General features: G+C 44.5%; 1 non-coding gene across 1 annotated transcript; it reads left to right on the top strand.

Moving 5' to 3' along the window:
- The first annotated feature begins 18,530 nt into the window (after positions 1 to 18,530).
- On the top strand, positions 18,531 to 18,603 carry TRNAR-UCU (transfer RNA arginine (anticodon UCU)). The gene has a single exon. It is a non-coding gene; the product is annotated as a tRNA-Arg (tRNA).
- Positions 18,604 to 19,298: the final 695 nt, after the last annotated feature.

Below are 19,298 nucleotides of genomic sequence, written 5' to 3'. Positions count from 1 at the left end.
ACAAGCTGCATGCAAATTGCTCCTGGAACACAACATAGCAGCCTGTCACACGGCTGGGGGTGTTGGATGGGTAGCTTCTACTGTGCTGAGAGATGAGACTGACTGAAATGAACCGCAATTTACCATCAAGCTTTCCTCTGGAAGTTGTTACGCCGTCAACAGACTCCAGAGTTCCAAAACAGTTATATCAGACAGACACTGCCAGTGCAACTGTTGTCCAGGTGGGGAGACAGATTCCTAGTGCTTCTTACTCTGCCATTTTCCACTGTTTGCCATAGTTATTTAGGCTGAACAGCTTAGATCAGTAGTTCTAACTACAAAGTAAGAGGGAATTTGTGGGGCAAAGGAGCATGTTAAATGACACCACAGGGATACGATCAGTGAAATCCAGACTGCAGGAACTCTGAAAGACAGTGACCTAGCTTTGTCAAAAGTTAATTTTAGTGGAATAAAAAGAGACAGGAAGGAAGCTACAGCTTCAAAGAGACTTAAACACACAAAATCAAGTGCAATGTGTAAACCTCACTTGGATCCTGACTTGAAAAAACAAGAAAAGATATTTTTATGAGACAGGTAAGGAAATCTATTCATTGATTGCCTATTTAACCATACGAGGTATTTTAAATTCTATTAGACATGAGAACGGAAACTATGCATTTCAACATGACTTAATGGTTTGTTCCAAGAAAGTCTTGCCTAGAAGGATAAGTCTGAAAAAGAATAAATAATTCATTATTTACCCCCGGAAATGCACGCGAACCAATTTATCTAAGCAAACAGTTTGTTCACCTGGGCAAACAGCTCCGCTTTCAGGATTACAGATTGCTCACTTATTACACTACAGTTTGCTTATCAAGGCTTGTTTGAAGACTATTGTTTCGTTGTGTTCACCAACCCTGCATTATTGGGCCATAATCGTTGCTTAATCTTATCCATTTCCTTGCTTTGAAAAACCCATCTCAAGCAGCCTTACTTAATTTTCCCCTTTGTGGCACTACTGACATTCTGTGGTCTTTGTGAGAGCCAACTGTTAACAGGTATAATAATATTTTTCTGGCATGTTTATTTAAAAGGAGGGGGCTTAACATATCTGGACAAAACTGTAATTCAAAAAGATACATGCACCCCAAAATTCATAGCAGCACTATTTACAATAGTCAAGACATGGAAGAAACCTAACTGTCCACTGACAGATGAATGGATAAAGAAGATGTGGTGTATATATACACCATGGAATATCAGCCATAAAAAAGAATGAAATAATGTCATTTACAGCAACATAGATGGACCTAGAGATTATCATACTAAGTGAAGTAAGTCAGAAAGAGAAAGACACACATCATGTGATGTCACTTCCATGTGGAATCTAAAATATGACACAAATGAACCTATCTATGAAACAGAAACAGACTCATAGACACAGAGAACAGACGTGTAGCTGCTAAGGGGGAGGGGGTTTGGGAAGGGATGGATTAGGAGTTTGGGATTAGCAGATGCAAACTATTATATACAGGATGGATAAACAACAAGGTCCTACTGTATAGCACAGGGAACTATATTCAATATCCTGTGATAAACCACAATGTAAAAGAATATAAAAAATAACGTGCATATATATATATATACATATGTATAACTGAATCACTTTGCTGTACAGCAGAAATTAACATATTGTAAATCAACTATACTTCAATTTAAAAAAACAAAAAAAGGGGGGGACATATTTTTGAAGAAATATACTGAAGGATTTACAAATTTCATGAAACAAAGTCTGAGATTTGCTTCAATGTAATATGGGATGGAGAGAGGTGGGGGCATTGAAGAAATAACAACGACCATAAGTTGAAAATTGTTGAAGCTCATTGGTAGCTACGTAGGGTTTCCTATACTATTTTTGTCTACTTATGTATATGTTTGAAATCGTCCAAAATAAAACTTTTTTTTTTAAGTTGAGAGTTACTTTTTTTTTTTTAATAAATTTATTTATTTTATTTATTTATTTTTGGCTGCGTTGGGTCTTTGTTGCTGCGCACAGGCTTTCTCTAGTTGCGGTGAGCGGGGTCTGCTCTTCGTCCTGGTGCGCGAGTTTCTCATGGCAGTGGCTTCTCTTGCTGCGGAGCACGGGCTCTAGGTGCACGGGATCAGTAGTTGTGGCGCACGGGCTTAGTTGCTCCGCGGCATGTAGGATCTTCTTGGGCCGGGGCTCGAACACATGTCCCCCGCATCGGCTAGCAGATTCTCAACCAGGTGGATTGTTCCCTGTGCCACCAGGTAGGTCCCCAAGAGTTTTTTTGTTTTTTGGGGTTTTTCTGCGGTACGCGGGCCTCTCACTGCTGTGGCCTCTCCCATTGCGGAGCACAGGCTCTGGACGCGCAGGCTCAGCGGCCATGGCTCACGGGCCCAGCCGCTCCGCGGCATGTGGGATCCTCCCACACCGGGGCACGAACCCGTGTCCCCTGTATCGGTAGGCGGACTCTCAACCACTGCGCCACCAGGGAAGCCCCCCAAGAGTTTTTTTTTTTTTTTGCGGTACGCGGGCCTCTCACTGTTGTGGCCTCTCCCGTTGCGGAGCAACAGGCTCCGGACGCGCAGGCTCAGCGGCCATGGCTCACGGGCCCAGCCGCTCCGCGGCATGTGGGATCCTCCCACACCGGGGCACGAACCCGTGTCCCCTGTATCGGTAGGCGGACTCTCAACCACTGCGCCACCAGGGAAGCCCCAAGAGTTTTTTTAAGTGTGCTACTCAAACCACATCATTGGAGCTATGCTTGATCTTCCTCTCCTACCCTATTAGCATATCGAACCTTCAAATTTCCTCTAGAATCTGACCATTTCTCATGACCTCCACTGCTACTTCCCTGGTCCAAGCCACCACATTTCCCCACCTTGGTTATTGCAATGGTCTCTATGTTTCAACCTTTGCTCTTCCCCAATCCCCTTCTATTCTCAACACAGCAGCCAGAGAGATCCTTTTTAAAAATAAGTCTAGAGAATTCCCTGGCGGTCCAGGGGTGAGGACTTGGCACTTTCACTGCTGAAGCCCAGGTTCTATCCCTGGTCGGGGAACTAAGATCCCCCAAGCTGTGCAGTGAGACCAAAAAAAAAAAAAAGGCTAAGAGTCAAAGTCAAAGTTCTTACAACGGCCTACAAGGTCCTACAGTCTCTATACCAACCCCTTTCTCTCTGACCCCTTCCCCTAAGACACATGCCTTGGGCCCCTCTACCCCCTCTACTCCAGCCACACTGACCTCCTTCCTGTTCTGCTAAGGCACCAGGCACACTCCTACCTCAGGACCTTTGCACTTGCTGTTCCTTCTGGTGCCTTCTTCAGGTCTTCACACAAATGTCCCCTTCTCAAGGAGACCTTCGCTGACCACCCTATATAAAACTGCAACCATCTTCCCCAACCCAGGCACTCCCTCTTCCCCACCTGTTTTCTCTCCTTTGCACTCATCGCCATCATATGTCAAACTTTACAGTATTTAGTGTCTCCCTCCTTAGAAAACAAGTCCCACATGAGCAGGGATTTCTGTCTATTCTGTCCCTGAGGTAGCCCGACTGACTGGAACAGTGCCTGGAACAGAATAGGTACTCAGTAAATATTTATCCAATGACTTTGGTCACTATTGTCTTCCCTACGGTGTCCTCGGCCACTTCACTATTCCTCCAGTGTTCAAATTTAGGTGCTAAATCCAGATGGGATACTTGGGAAAGCAAGTTTGGATTTTTAAAAAATTATCCTAGCAGAAGAGAGGCAGGGCCTTAGCACTGCAGTCTACAGCGGTGCATGTAAATGACGTACCGTGGAGCAGAACACTGTGAAGGGTGCCTCTGGGGTGGTGCCCCTCAGTGGTGGACCCAGGTCTTCAGACAATGGCATTACCCATAAATGATCTAGTGTGCTAGCAGATTGGAAAATATGCTCAATTTCCCTCCCTGGGAACCCAGGAAATGCAAATTAAAACAACAATAAATTACCTTGGCGGCTTTCCAAACAAGGGAAGGAACTAGTCAGAAATGAGCAGACTTTGTTCAAGACAAACGTTTAAAGCAGTGTTTTGATTTTCTCAGCATGTCTCAAGACAAATGACTCAGATTCCTGACTCATTTTAAAAGACAGAAATAATAGGAGACTTCCCTGGCGGTCCAGGGGTTAAGACTCAGCACTTCCACTGCAGGGGGCACTGGTTCTATCCCTGGTCCAGGAAACTAAGATCCTGCATGCTGCATGGCTCAGCAAAAAAAAAAAAAAAAAAATTATATGGTGGAGTTGAAAAATACCAGTACCCACTTTGAAAAAAAATGTTTGGCAGTACCTACTGAGACTAACATACGTTTGCCCGATGACCTCGTTAATTCCACATCTGGGTATATACCCAAGAAAAATGAGTGCATATCTCCATAGACAAGGATGCTCTATTCATAATAGCTAAAAACTGGAAAAAACCCACATGTCCATCAACAATAGACTTGGGTAAATAAGTGTGGTACGTTCATAAGATGAAATGCTTCACAGCAATATTTTTTTTTGGCTGTACCGTGCCGCTCACGGGATCTTAGTTCCCCCGACCAGGGATCGAACCCGGGCCACAGCACTGAAAGCGCCGAGTCCTAACTACCACCAGGGAATTCCCTTCACAGCAATTAAAAAAATAACAATACTGCTACATGCAACAACATGGCTGAATCTCACAACACAATGTTGAGTGAAAGAAGACAAAAGAGTACATAATTGAATGATTCCTTTTATGTAAGGAGAAAGACCAGGGTGAGAGAAATCAGAAAGTGGTCACCCCTGGGTGGTACTGACTGGAAGAGGGCACGAGGGAACCTTCTGGAATGATTAGAATGTTCTATATCTGGACCTAGGTGGCAGTGACATGAATGAACACATATGTATACAAATATAAATGCATCAAGCTGCACACTTTGTCCTCTAAGTTATACTGCAATAAAAAGTTTAAATTTTTAAAATTTTAAATAAATAGAATAGAATAAATGACTGGTATGTTGGTACTTTCAAGACACGAAATGCCAGAATGCAGGACTGGTCAGGTGGAGTACACACACGGAGAACTGGGCCCAGGTTCTTAGATTCCCACTCTCACCACAAGGTGGCTCTCTCTCCTCCCCCAAGCCTCTCTGACCAAGTCTCTGGGAGGGAAAACCAGCTGAAGATGACATTGCCCACTTAGAAGTATCATTGGTGGTGGAGGGTTGTGTGCTCCAGGAAAGGAGAGCGTGGGCCTAGGGTGGGAATGCTGTATAATGATGCCGGCCTCACTACAGAGGACTGTAGCCCTTTCAAAGCTAGGTTTTGAATCCCAGCTCTGTCATTTCCTAGCTGTGTGACTTTGGGAATGTTCCTTAACTTCTCTGTGCCCCAGTAGCCTCATTTATACAGTGGAAATAATAGTACTACATACCTTGTGGTGTGGTTGTTTCTGTTCGTGTGAAATGAGTTAGTCTTCATGAAGCTCTTAGAACATTACCTGGCAAAAAAGAAGAGCTCAAAATCATTAATTGAATAATATCAAGAGATGAAACCTCAGTAACCAATAAGGGAAGACCTGGCATCCCACTTCTTCAGAGACCAACTGGGTATGGGGAGCTTGGCTAAACTGGAGATGCCATTCTGGTTTCTATGTTCTTTTCCAGAACCTGATGGCCCACTCATAGCCACCACAGCCAGTGCTGGTCCAAATCTGTGGCCCAGAGGGTTTCACGAATCTTTCTGTAGGTACCAAACTTGTGTGCCTCTGTGTGGGAGACAGAATAATGCCCTCCCTAAAATGTCACGTCCTAATCCCTGGGACCTGTGACTATGTGACCCTACATAGCAAAAGGGATTTTGCAGGTGTGATTAAATTAAGGATCTTGAGATGGAAAGATTATCCTGGATTATCAGGAAAGGTCCAGTGTGACTACCTAGGTCCTTATAAGAGGGAGGCAGGAGGATCAGAGTCAGAGAAGGAGATGTGACCACAGAAGCAGAAATCAGAGTGACGTGGCCAGGAGCCAAGGAAGACAGGCAGCCTCTGGAAACTGGAAAAGGCAAGGAGTGGATTCTCTTCTAGAACCTCTTTAAGGAAGACGGCCTTTGATTTTAGCCCAGTAAGACCTATTTAAGATTTCTGACCTCCAGAACTGTAAGTAAGCCTGTGTTATTCTATGCCACTACGTTTGTGGTCATTTGTTACAAGCAGCAATTGGAAACTGATACACTCAATTCAAGCAATGTCTGGGCAACTTGGTGGTGTTTGCAAGTTGTACGTCTGAATTTTCTTTATTCAAACAGGAAATACAATCTCATGGTTCAAATATTGAATTCTCAAAATTCAGTAAGTATATCCAAGTACCGTGGAAAATTGTTTCTCAGTATTTAGCTAAACATATGCATACCCTTTAACCCTGCACTTCCAGCCCAGCCTAGGTACTCAACAGGAGTGCATAGGTATGTCCACCAAAGGACCTCTACAAGAATGTTCCTAGCAGCAATATTTGTAGTTGCCAAAACGTGGAAGCAATCCAAATGCCTGTAAACGGTAGAATGGGTAAATAAAGACTCAGCATTTCACACCCAGCCACCTTGGGCCCCGAATCTTTCCCCTTCACAGTGTGAAGGAGTGAGTATCAATGTGCCTGGTAGAGTATGATGCATTGTGAATAGTTAAAGTATCAACAGTCAGTATTTATGGAGGGCTTCCGACCACAGCAGGGTTTGAAGCACTTTACATGGGTCCACTCACCTCTTCCTCACAACACTGTGAGGTCAGTGCTTTTACTAGCCCCATTTTACAGATAAGGAAACTGAGGCACAGGAAAGTCTAAGTAAGATGCTAAAGCACGCTTACTAGTGCAGAGCGAGAATTTGAACCCCAGCAGTCTGGCTCCACTGTGAGAGACACAGAAAGCCAGGAGTAGGGTATAGCCTGGGGATGCCAAGCTTGCCCCTAGGCAGCTGGGAAATGTGGGACCCTCAGGACTCAAGCTGCAAGAGGCCAGCTGCCTCAAGGCCCTGTCTGGAAGCACTTTCTAATCAATGGGCTGTCCCAACAAATGGGCAGCCTTCCCAGGAGGTTGATGGGCACAGGCTGAGGGTGACAGAGTGTGGGGCTGATAAAGTCCTTCCAGCTCCACGCTAGGTAATAGGACATTTGCTCCTGGTGCGATGGTCAGTGCTGAGGAAGCCCTTAGGGATGCAGTGATAAGAGTGGGGAGAGCTGGGAGCATCTTCAGCGTTGCAAAGGCCCAACACTTAGACCAGGTTCTTTGCTCTGGGCCAGAATAGTATCTCTGAGTGGCTGGGACATACCTGTGTCTCTCAGTGCTCTGAGATCAAGAACCAAAAAATCTGAGTTCTGGGCTTCCCTGGTGGCACAGTGGTTAAGAATCCGCCTGCCAATGCAGGAGACACAGGTTCGAGCCCTGGTCCGGGAAGATCCCAACTGCCGCAGAGCAACTAAGCTCACGTGCCACAACTACTGAGCCTGTGTTCTAGAGCCCGCGAGCCACAACTACTGAGCCCGCGTGCCACAACTACTGAAGCCTGCAGCCTAGAGCCTGTGCTCCACAACAAGAGAAGCCACCGCAATGAGATGCCCGCGCACCGCAACAAAGAGTAGACCCCACTTGCCACAACCAGAGAAAGCCTGAGGGCAGCAACATAGACCCATCGCAGCCAAAAATAAATACATTTTAAAAAAGAAAAAAAAATTGAGTTCTGATTGGTAAAACACGGGGAAATTAATTAACACTCCAAATGCACCATGAGGGACCAAATGTGGAAGACTGAGTTTGGGTTTGCCAGGTGAGCTGTAAAAGGATCACTGCTATTACGGACTTGAGCTTCTCAAAGCCTATGAGCCCTGAGGATATGAAGGTTACTCCAGACCAGGAACCAGGAAAAACACACACCCACAGTTACTGTAAGAATGACAGCTGCAGAGAGACCAGTCCTGCCATTCTACATCCTGTGGTGCTGGAGAGATGGGAGTGTTACGGGAACCACTGACTGAAACTGCTCATCCTGGCCAGGCACCACAGTAACCATTTGCATGAGTTTCTTAAACAGGAGGTCCTGGTAAGGAATGCGGAACTAACTCGCTACCACCAACCGGAAGAATTCAGGAAAGGTCAAAAGGAGAGAGGAGACTCCAGTCCATATGTCCTACCAGCCTCCCAGAGTCCTCGCTTGAATCCATCTTGGCTGAGTGATGCGAGCTCCACCAGGAAGGACTTATAGTCAGAGTGATTGGCCAGAGAGAACCCGGAGACTAATCCCATCGCCATAAAACACGGGACTATAAGCCACGTGGCAGAGCAGCTCTCCTGGGTTCCCTTACCCTGCTGCTCTCCACCCGGGTGCCCCTTCCCAGTAAAGTCTCTTGCTTTATCAGCACGTGTGTCTCCTTGGACAGTTCATTTCCGAGTGTTAGCCAAGAGCCCTGGAAGGGGTCCCCCCTCCTGCAACAGGAGTGTGTCTGAATCCCTGCCTCATGCCCCTGTGCCAGGACAGCTGTCTCTACTCTGCAGGTGACAGCGTAGCCAGCCTCGCTTTTTGTATCCAGGGAAGTTCTAGAATCATCTGGGTCCAATCATTTTTACAAGCAGTAAAAGTTCTGGGAAACTGGCTTGTGGAAACCACTAAATCTTCCTGGCTTGTCAAATGGAAATAATCATAGTCTGGCTATATAGAGCTGTTGTGATGATTAAGTGGCTTTTGCACGGCATGCAGCATGGAAGGCGGGTTTGCAAAGCCCAAAGCTTACACAAGAACTAGGAGGAAAGATTTTGAAATGACTCAAAAGATCTTAGGATGCATGAAACCCCCATCTGCACCATTATTTACAAACCAAGGCTTCACTGAGCCAAAGACAAAAATTCAGAAAAACATAGCCAATGTATGATTGATTGATAGATAAATAGATCTAAATTAATCTATTAGATGAAAAGCCTCAAATCAGATAATGCCATGACTATGATCAAATAAAGCACTCACTCCTCAACCAGATAACGTGGATGCCTTCCAAGCTTCCAGCCAGCTTCCTCTAGACAGCCACACCCAAACAAGAAATGCAGACACCATAGCTTCTTCCCCCATCCACTCTCTACTACTTTGTTCCCTTCCCCCCACACAAACCCTGTCCACCCTGACCCTGAGTGTTTCCTTCAAAGAAGCATGAAAAGGGAGCTCCCTCGGATCCTCTGTTAAATGGCCTCTGACCTCTCCTGCTGGGGAGCAGAGCCCAAGATCTTTCAGCTGATGGGAACTATGGTAGATTGTACTTTTGGCCCCAGTTCCTCACCCCTTCCTGTATCCATGCTCTTCACCATGTAACTTTGTAGTTATATGACTCTGGGTTGGCTGTGTGACTTGCTTTCACCAGCAGAATGAGTTGGAAATGACAGAGTGCCAATCTCCAGCCTACAACTTAATTGAGGGGCCTGGTACATTTTTACCTGTATTTTTGCTTCCATGAGAACAAGCCTGGGCTAGCCTCTTGGAAAGGTCAGACATGTGGAGCAAAACCAAGTCTCCCAGACACCCCAGCCAAGACCAGGCTAGATCAGCCAACACCAGATCTCCGGACATGTGGGTAAGCACAGCTGAGCCCAGGAAAACCATCCAGCCAAGCCCAGCCTAAAACTGCCCACCACAAACTTCGTGAGCTAAATAAATGCTACTGAGAGTTGGGGTGGTTTGTTACACAGCATTATTATAGCAAAAGCTAAATGATATGGGAAACCTGCAGGTCCCTGGTCCAGTCTTTAAGCTGGGCTGCTTGGATCTGAATCCCATCTCTGCCGTTTGTCAACTGAGTGACTTAACCTCCCTGTGGCTTTGATTCCTCATCTGTAAAATGGGATGATAGCAGTTTTACCTCGACAGATTGTTTCCATCACTCAGGGTCCTGATGTTTATTGAGCTCCTACTGCTCTGGGTGAGGAGGAAAGGTCGGTGAGACAAAGTTCCCGCCCTCATGGAGCTGACATTCATGTGGGGCAGTTGCATAAAAAACAGATACATGTACAATAGGATGTCAGAAGAGAGAACTGCTACGAAGAGGGGTAAAGCAGAGTAGAGGGCTGGAGGGCTGGGGGTGTGGAAGAAGAAATGCTGTTTCTCATAAGGTGGTCACGCTCCAGCCGACATGAGAATGAAGGAGAGGAAGCCATCCAAAGATGGAGAGAGAGCTTTCCCAGCAGAGGCGATGGCCGGTGCAAAGGGCTGGGGGTGGACATGAGCTTGGTGTGTAGGAAGAATGGGAAGCAGGCTGGAGTGAAAAAGGCAGGAAGCAGGAGGCAGGAGGTTATATGAGTGGCAGGAGGTAATGTGTGAGAGCGGGGCAGGGACGGGATCATGAGAGTAAGGACTTTGCATTTTACTGTCATGACAACTAAATGAGTTAATATGTGGACAGAGCTCTGGACAGCGCCTGGGTCATGACGAGTGTTCAGCAGGTGACAGCTTTCACTCTACCGCTGGAGTTTTCACCCACAAAATGCAGTGTCTCCCGCTTCCGGAGTCCCTAAGAGGAAAATCCCCATGGCATGGTTGCCCCTGCTGCAACTAAGAAGAAAGAGACTCACCAGGGAAATCTCTTTCATATTTATTTATGAAATCCCCAGAATACAGGAAATAACCGTAAAAATAAAATGAATTAGTTTTAAAACTGATAATAATCTAAAGACTGAAGACTTCCAAATTTATTCCCTTCTATCTCCAAGCTCATCTACAGCCTCACACACCTTGACCTTGTTCCCAGCAGCTTATTCCCACACTGACCTTACCCTAGCAAATGCCTTTAATTTTACTCATTCCTTCTATTAGGGACTTTCCGTGACTCTAGACTCTGAGGGTACAAGAGTGGGAAAAACGAACTCAGACCCTGCCCCAGAACATTCCTTAATACACAGTAGGTGCTCAATAAATGCTTTTAGAATTAACAAAATGGTCTCTCTCTCTCCCTATCTTTTTTAAGTCCAAACTGGCAGAATAAAAAGTTGACCACCCTATGTCTGACCTCTAATTTTGTCTTTGAAATTTGCTGGTTCGCAAGCTCCAAAGTGAGTTATAGGACAAAGTCCCAAAGCCAAGGTACCTTCCCAAATGAGTCCTGACCTATTTCCCTAGCCTCATCACTGGGCTTTCCCGGACACAATGCTGCACCCTCTTCCCAGAACAAGGCGGATTCTCTCAGGCCTTTGCTACTTGTCCTTTAAAGCCCTGCTCCAACGTCACCTCCTCCAAGAAGACATCCTGGAACCCAGGCAGAGTCCATTTGTCTGGGTCTCCGGTGCAGGATTTAGTTGAATGTTGTCGACACATTAGCCAAATAGAAGTTCTCTGCAGAGACAGGGTAGATGCTAACTCAGCTGACAGTGCTCCTCTCAGCCACCAGAGGGCGCTTTCAAAACACCAACCTGACTTCTTGGCTTAAAACTCCCACAGTGGCTCCCAGTTAGTTACTCTTAGCAGTTCAGATTCCTGCTGGTTCAAATCGTGGGTCAGCCACTTCCTCGTTCTGAAACGCTGAGCTAGAGACCACCTCTCCAGACCTCTGTTTCTCCATAGGGTCATCAGGTGGATTAAATACATTGTTTCCCGTAAGGTAGAGAGCTAGTGGGAAGCAGCCGCATAGCACAGGGATATCAGCTCGGTGCTTTGTGACCACCTAGAGGGGTGGGATAGGGAGGGTGGGAGGGAGGGAGACGCAAGAGGGAAGAGATATGAGAACATATGTATATGTATAACTGATTCACTTTGTTATAAAGCAGAAACTAACACACCATTGTAAAGCAATTATACCCCAATAAAGATGTTTAAAAAATACATTGTTTCCTATAAAGCTCTTGGAAGAATGTCTCTTAGGATGTTCTCAGCACAGTTAGCTGCTGCCTCACTCAGAGTCTAAGCAGGAAACAGCAAATCCGAACTGATCGACTGGGGAGAGTTTAATAAAATGATTATTTACTATTAGCCACACAAAAAAATGAAATATTGCCATTTGCAGCAAAATGAATGGGCCTAGAGAATGTCATACTAAGTGAAGACAGAGAAAGAAAATATTACATGATATCACTTATATGTGGAATCTAAAAAAATAATACAAATGCATCTATCTACAAAACAGAAACAGAGTCACAGACATAGAAAACAAACTTATGGTTACCAAAGGGGAAAGGGAGGGGGAAGAGGGATAAATTAGGAATATGGGATTAACAGATACAGACTACTATGTATAAAGCAGATAAGCAATAGGGATTTAGGGTATAGCACAGGGAACTATATTCAATATACTGTAATAACCTATAATGGAAAAGAATCTAAAATACACATACACACACAAACACACACACACACACAACTGAATCACTTTGCTGTATACCTGAAACTACACAATATTCTGAATCAACTATACTTCAATTAAAAAAAATAAAAGACTATTTCCAAAGATGGAGCAGTGCGCAGGGAAACCACAAGGGTGGTGCAGCACTTCAGGTCTAGAGAGATAGGAGCTTTGATTACCCCCAGGCCTGAAAGAACCCAGATGTGTGTGGAGTGGACCTCCAGACAGGAGCTGTGGCCTTGGGTGGAAAGACACAGTCAGCTGGAGGCCACCGCCGTATCAGGGAGGGAGCTGGGGAAATAAAGACCCCTCCTTCCAATCTCTTGTCAGTGTCCCCACTGGCCAACCCACAGGAAACTGGAGGTCAAGAAAGCCCATGGTAGTCCATAGTGATCAGCCTCCCAAGGTTGGATCCTATTCCCAAGAGTATGACAGGGAAAGGTGGAGAGCGGACCTGAAAGAGCAAACAAAAAATATCCAGTATATCATCATCACCATCATCGTCAAGAGTAGTGATCTTACTATTAAACTCCTCATCATGGTCTACGAGGGCCTTCAAGGTCTAGCCCCCATCTTTCCACTGCATTACTCCTATCTCCCCTACTCCTTTCTGAAACCCAGAAACGGACCCAGAAGGGGTGCAAGGAAACCCTCTAAATGATGGTAAGTTTCTGATTCACGATAGGAATCTGGCTGGCACAGAGCTACACATGCGATAGCGTTGAGAGGGAAGTGGTGACATCGACTTTGAAATGCATCAGAAAAATCAGAGGGAGTGATGGATAGACAGAGAGATGGAAAGACGGGTGGACGTGTGATAAAGCAAACAGCAGAGTAAAATGGGAATGGTCAAACCTAGGTGATGGGTACACAAGTGTTCACTGTGAAATTAGTTAAGCTTTTCTCTATGTTTGAAAATTTTCATTAAAAAGGTTTGGGAAAGTGTAAAAATAAAAGTTGATGATGGTGGCCTCAGCAAAGAAATCTGGGTTGAATTGGTTACAGGAGCCAAGAAAATAAGAATTTCTCTGGGACTTTCCACAGAAACCACAGCCACTTCCCTGCAGCATTCAGGAACGAATTATTGTGACAACTGTCAAGTCTTGGGTCAGAAGGAAGTTCCCCCCTCCCCCATAGAAAAATGAAGGGAAGAGAGCGGAAGAGACAGCGTCCCACTTCTCAGAAGTCCTCTGATGGGGACTTCCCTGGTGGCGCAGTGTTAAGGATCCACCCACCAATGTAGGGGACACGGGTCCAAGCCCTGGTCCGGGAAGATCCCACATGCCACAGAGCAACTAAGCCCACGAGCCACAACTACTGAGCCTGCGCTCTACAGCCCGCGACCCACAACTACTGAAGCCTGTGCACCCAGAGCCCGTGCTCCGCAGCAAGAGAAGCCACCACGATGAGAAGCCCGTGTGCCACAATGAAGAGTACAGCCCCTGCTCGCCGCAACTAGAGAAAGCCCGCGTGCAGCAACAAAGACCCAACGAAGCCAAAAATAAAATAAATTAATTAAATTTAAAAAAAGAGAGAGAACAGCAGGGAGCAGGCAAGAGAAGAGGAAGCCTGGACTCAAGCAGTAGAAACAGAAGACATGAACAGATTTGAGAGATATTCAAGAGTCACACAGAATTCTGTATGTGCTGGCGATCTCTCCAAATTTCTTATTCTAAAAAACCAATCAACCTAGCACAGGGAACTCTGCTCAGTATTCTGTAATAATCTAATTGGGAATAGACTTTGAGAAAGAATAGATGGGGCTTCCCTGGTGGCGCAGTGGTTAAGAACCCGCCTGCCAATGCAGAGGACACGGGTTTGAGCCCTGGTCCGGGAAGATCCCACATGCTGTGGAGCAACTAAGCCCGTGCGCCACAACTACTGAAGCCTGCGTGCCTAGAGCCCGTGCTCCGCAACAAAAGAAGCCACTGCAATGAGAAGCCTGCGCACCGGCCCCCCGACCCCGCCCCACTCACTGACACTAGAGAAAGCCCGCGCGCAGCAACGAAGACTCAACGCAGCCATAAATTAATTAATTAATTAAAAAAAACAGATGTATGTATATGTATAAATGAATCACTTTGTGGTACTCCTGAAACTAACACAACACTGTTAATCAACTGTACTCCAATATAAACTAAAAAGTTTAAAGAAACATAAAAGTAAAAAATAAGAAAAACCAACCAACCAGGACTTCCCCGGCGGTCCAGTGGTTAAGAGGCCACGCTTCCAATGCAGGGGTTGCGGGTTCAATCCCTGGTCAGGGAACTAGGATCCCACATGCTGTGCGGCCGAAACAAACAAACAAACCAACAAAACGAAACGAAAACAACAACCAACCAACAAAACACAATCAAAATAACAATCAAGCAAAATGAGGAGATGTTGGTGAAAGGGGACAAACTTCTAGTTATAAGATGAACAAGTTCTGGGGATTTAACAACATATGGTACGGTGACTATAGTTAATACTATGTATTGTTTACTTGAAAATCGCTAAGAGAGTAGATCTTAAATGTTCTCACCACCCACACACCCACACGGTAACCACAGGAGGTGATGGATGTGTTAATTAGCTTGATCGTGGCAATCATTTCACAATGTATATGTATGTCAAATCATCACTTTGTACACCTTAAAGGTATACAACTTTATTTGTCAATTATACCTCGATAAAGCTGTGGAGAAAAGCAATCAGTAGCTGTGGGAACAAAAAATGAGCTCTGAGGGCCGCCTGGAGTAGCAGCTAATGTGAGGCTGCCCGAAGTTTTTCTAAACCAGTGCAGATCCAACATCCACATCTTACATGTGAGAGCCTCACATGTAATTCTACGTTTTCTAGTAACCACATTAAAAAAAGGAAAATGAAACGGGGGAGATTAACCATGCTTTAATCCAACATATCCAAAATATCATTTTAGAATGTGATCAACCTAAAAATTAGGAATGATTTAGTTTACATTCTTTTATTTTTCATACTAAGTCTTCAAAATGCAGTGTGTATTTTACATTGCTAGCACACTTCTTTTGAGACCAGCCACATTTCAAGGGCTCAACTGCCACGTGGGGCTAGTGGCTACCCTAGTGGACAGAGCAGATCTAGTCACATTAGCTAATTAGGATGTCTTCACAACAGCCCTATGAAGTAGGAACTGTTTCCATTTTATGGATGAGGAAACTGAGGCACAAAGAGATGCAGGGACTTGCCCAAAGTCACAGACTGGCGGAGGAGCAGGATTTTGGACCAGGCGATGGAGCTCCTGCCATGTAGAACCAAGATGGGCTCCTACACAGGTCACTTATTAGGCTGGGTGAGTGACAGCCCACAGGAGCCCACTCCCCACTCAACAGAGGTCTCCGTAGGGAGAGAACGATCATGGTTCTTGAGACTCCTGAAGGGGAGACCCACAGGGGGACCCAAGCACGGGGGTGTGGTTGGGAATGCAGAGGCCTGGGAAAGGACTGGGTTATCTTGCCTCTTACCCGCCAGAGACTGCCAAGGAGTTAGGAAAATCCCCTTGTGCATCTCACTGCAGACTGGTGGCTGCAAATGCTACTGACTCTTTTTTTTTTTTTTAAGTGTAATTGATTTACAATATTGTGTTAGTTTCAGGTGTACAGCAAAGTGATTCAGTTATACATATATATATGCATATATTTATATTTTTTCAATACTTTTCCATTATGGTTTACTACAAGATATTGAATATAGTTCCCTGTGCTATACAGTAAATCCTTGTTGTTTATCTATTTTATGTGTAGTAGGGTGCCTCTGTTAATCCCGTACTCCCAATTTATCCCTTCCCCCCCGCTTCCCCTTTGGTAACCATCAGTTTGTTTTCCATGTCTGTGAGTCTGTTTCTGTCTCATAAATCAGTTCATTTGTGTCATAGTTTAGATTCCACATATAAGTGAAATCATATAATATTTGTCTCTCTCTGTCTGACTTACTTCACTTCGTATAATAATTTCTAGGTCCATCCATGTTCCTGAAAATGGCATATTTCAGTCCTTTTTATGGCTGAGTAATAGTTCACTGTATATGTATACCACATCTTCTTTATCCATTCATCTGTTAATGGGCACTTAAGTTGCTTCCCTGTCTTGGCATTACTGGAAATAAGGATGCTGTGAACATTGGGGTGCATGCGTCATTGGGGTGCATGCGTCTCTTTATCATCAGATAAAGTAGAAAGTTGGAGTGACTTCTCTGTGAAGACCCAGACTGGGGGGAGGCAGGGCCTCTCATTAACAGCCCATCTGCTGTGCCAGTTCCAGAATAAGAACTCCAGTCTCCCTTGTCATGACCCTCCCTTTACAAACGGGGAAACTGAGGCTCAGAGAAGACACATGGCTTGTCCAAGATCACACAGGAAAGATATAAAGGATGCATCAGGAGGGATGGGAAAATCTCCTCCCCACCCCCATCCCGTGGCCACCCGATTCCCTTTCCAGAAGCAAGAATATAGTGATTTCCTGAGATATTTTAGGCATATACAAGCATTCACACATGGATCATGTTTTTTACACCATGGTAGCACACAGTTCTGCATCTTACTTTAATTTTTCACTTAAGATTCTCTTCAGGCTCTCTCCAGATTAATACATAGAGCTGTACCTCGTTTTTTTTTAATGCCCTTAGAGCATCACACTGTCTGAATGTACTATCATTAACTTAACCAGACCCCTTTTAATAAACACTTAGGTGATTCCTAGTTTTATTGCCATTACAAACACTACTGTAGTTAATATCACTTGGGCAGACCTCATGCTGGCCATATGATCCATGCCTGTAAGATAAATTCCTAAGAGGAAAACTGCCAAGTCAAAAGTGATGTGCATTTGTCATTTTGAAAAATATTTCCACACTGCCCTCCAAATTCCTCCCTTTGTCACTGGTTGACTTCCCGTTTCTCAAAAGGGCTTTTTGCCCTCTCTCTATATTGTGCGAATGTTTTACAGCGGGGAGGTATTCGTGTATTACTTATGTAATTAAAATTAAATAAGACCTTCATTTAAAACACAAACCTGGGAAGAAGAGAAACCAGCAAGGCCAGTTCGGGCAGAGCCTCGCCTGTGACAGGTCCCCTGTCACACCTTCCTTGTCCCCAACGAGCCCTGCCTCATGTTGAAATCCATTTCTCAAGCACAAACCAGGGACCTCAAAGATCAAACCTCGGAAAAAATACAGGAATGCGATTACGTCATTTCCTTCTCTGTGGCTTTTTATGCAAATATATTCTCCTGCTCTTCATCGTCTTTCTCCTCCTTTTCCTTCATTGTGACCTCTGTTATCTATTCTATTTTAAACACATCAATCTCTTCCTCTCCTTTCCCTTCCTGAGCACAAAGCAAGTAGGTGTCTGGAAGAGGGGTTGGAGCAGGGGCCACACAGGACCCAGAATAGGGTGTCAGGACCCAAACGTGGTGAGCAGGGCCTCCACCTCGGGGGCCAGGGGTGCAGGCAGTGGCAGCCATAAGAGATTGGTTACTTTCAGGGGGATCGAATAAATAAGTAAATATATTAAGGGCACTGGGAGCCAGATTTCCCACTGCTGGAGAAATGAGCTACAATTATGTAAAGGGAGAAAACAAGAATAAGCCCTGTAGTGCTGGGTTGGAACTGAAGTTATCAGTGTAAACTCATGACTTTCACTAGAGAGAGACAGATGTAGAAATAAACACAGATGGAATATTACTCAGCCATAAAAAAGAATGAAATAATGCCATTGGCAGCAACATGGATGGACCTAGAGATTATCATACCGAGTGAAGCAAGTCAGACAGAGAAAGACAAATATCGTATGGTATCACTTACACGTGGAATGTAAAAAAATGATACAAATGAAGTTATTTACCAAACAGAGATAGACTCACAGAGACAACAAACCTGTGGTTACCGAAGGGGAAGTGGTGGGGGGGAAGAGGGATAAATTAGAAGTTTGGGATTAAAATATACACACTACTATATATGGAGTAGATAACCAATAAGGACCTACTGTATAGCACAGGGAACTATAGTCAATATCTTGTAATAACCTATAATGGAAAAGAATTTATAAAAGAATGTATATATATGTACATGAATCACTTTGCTGTACACATTAAACTAATACAACATTGTATCAACTGTGTTTCAATAAAAATTAAAAAAAAAAAAAAAAGAGCCTAGGGGACTTCCCTGGTGGTCCAGTGGTTAAGACTCTGCACTTCTAATGCAGGGGCCACAGGTTCGATCCCTGGTGGGGGAACTAAGATCCCACATGCTGCACAGCATGGCCAAAAGATTTTTTTAAAAAAGAAAAGAAAAAAAAAAAAGAAAAGAAAAGCCTAGGCTTCTCATCAAAAGACTGACAAATAAACTCATATCTGTATGTTTTAAGTTAAAATTTTTAAAAAAGGAATATAGATGTAAATCTATATCTACACATATACACACGTACATTCCCTACCTCTGCCCACTCTGAGAGAGCCTGGGTACAGTAAGAGCCAATAGCAATGGCCACATGTAACTCCCAACTCTTGGTTTCTACATGTCATTCTCCAGCAAAATAGCCCAGGGCTTCCCAGAGTAAAGGCTAATTCCAGGACTGGGACAGGGAAAGTACTAGGCGAGCCTGGCACATCGTATTGTGCCACGAAGCAAAAAAAAAAGTTTAAAGAATGATGGGATATAAAAAACATAACTAATAAGGACCTACTGTACAGCACAGGGAACTCCACAAGTTTAAAGAATGATGGGATATATAAAAAAACATAACTAATAAGGACCTACTGTACAGCACAGAGAACTCCACAAGTTTAAAGGATGATGGGATATATAAAAAAACATAACTAATAAGGACCTACTGTACAGCACAGGGAACTCCACAAGTTTAAAGAATGATGGGATATATAAAAAAACACAACTAATAAGGACCTACTGTACAGCACAGGGAACTCCACA

This window comes from Neophocaena asiaeorientalis, unplaced genomic scaffold (genome assembly GCF_003031525.2).
Source record: "Neophocaena asiaeorientalis asiaeorientalis breed wild unplaced genomic scaffold, Neophocaena_asiaeorientalis_V1.1 scaffold629, whole genome shotgun sequence".
NCBI classification, from domain to species: Eukaryota; Metazoa; Chordata; class Mammalia; order Artiodactyla; family Phocoenidae; genus Neophocaena; species Neophocaena asiaeorientalis.
The sequence above is the reverse complement of the archived record's forward strand: the minus strand, read 5'-3'. Positions and strand labels throughout refer to the sequence as shown.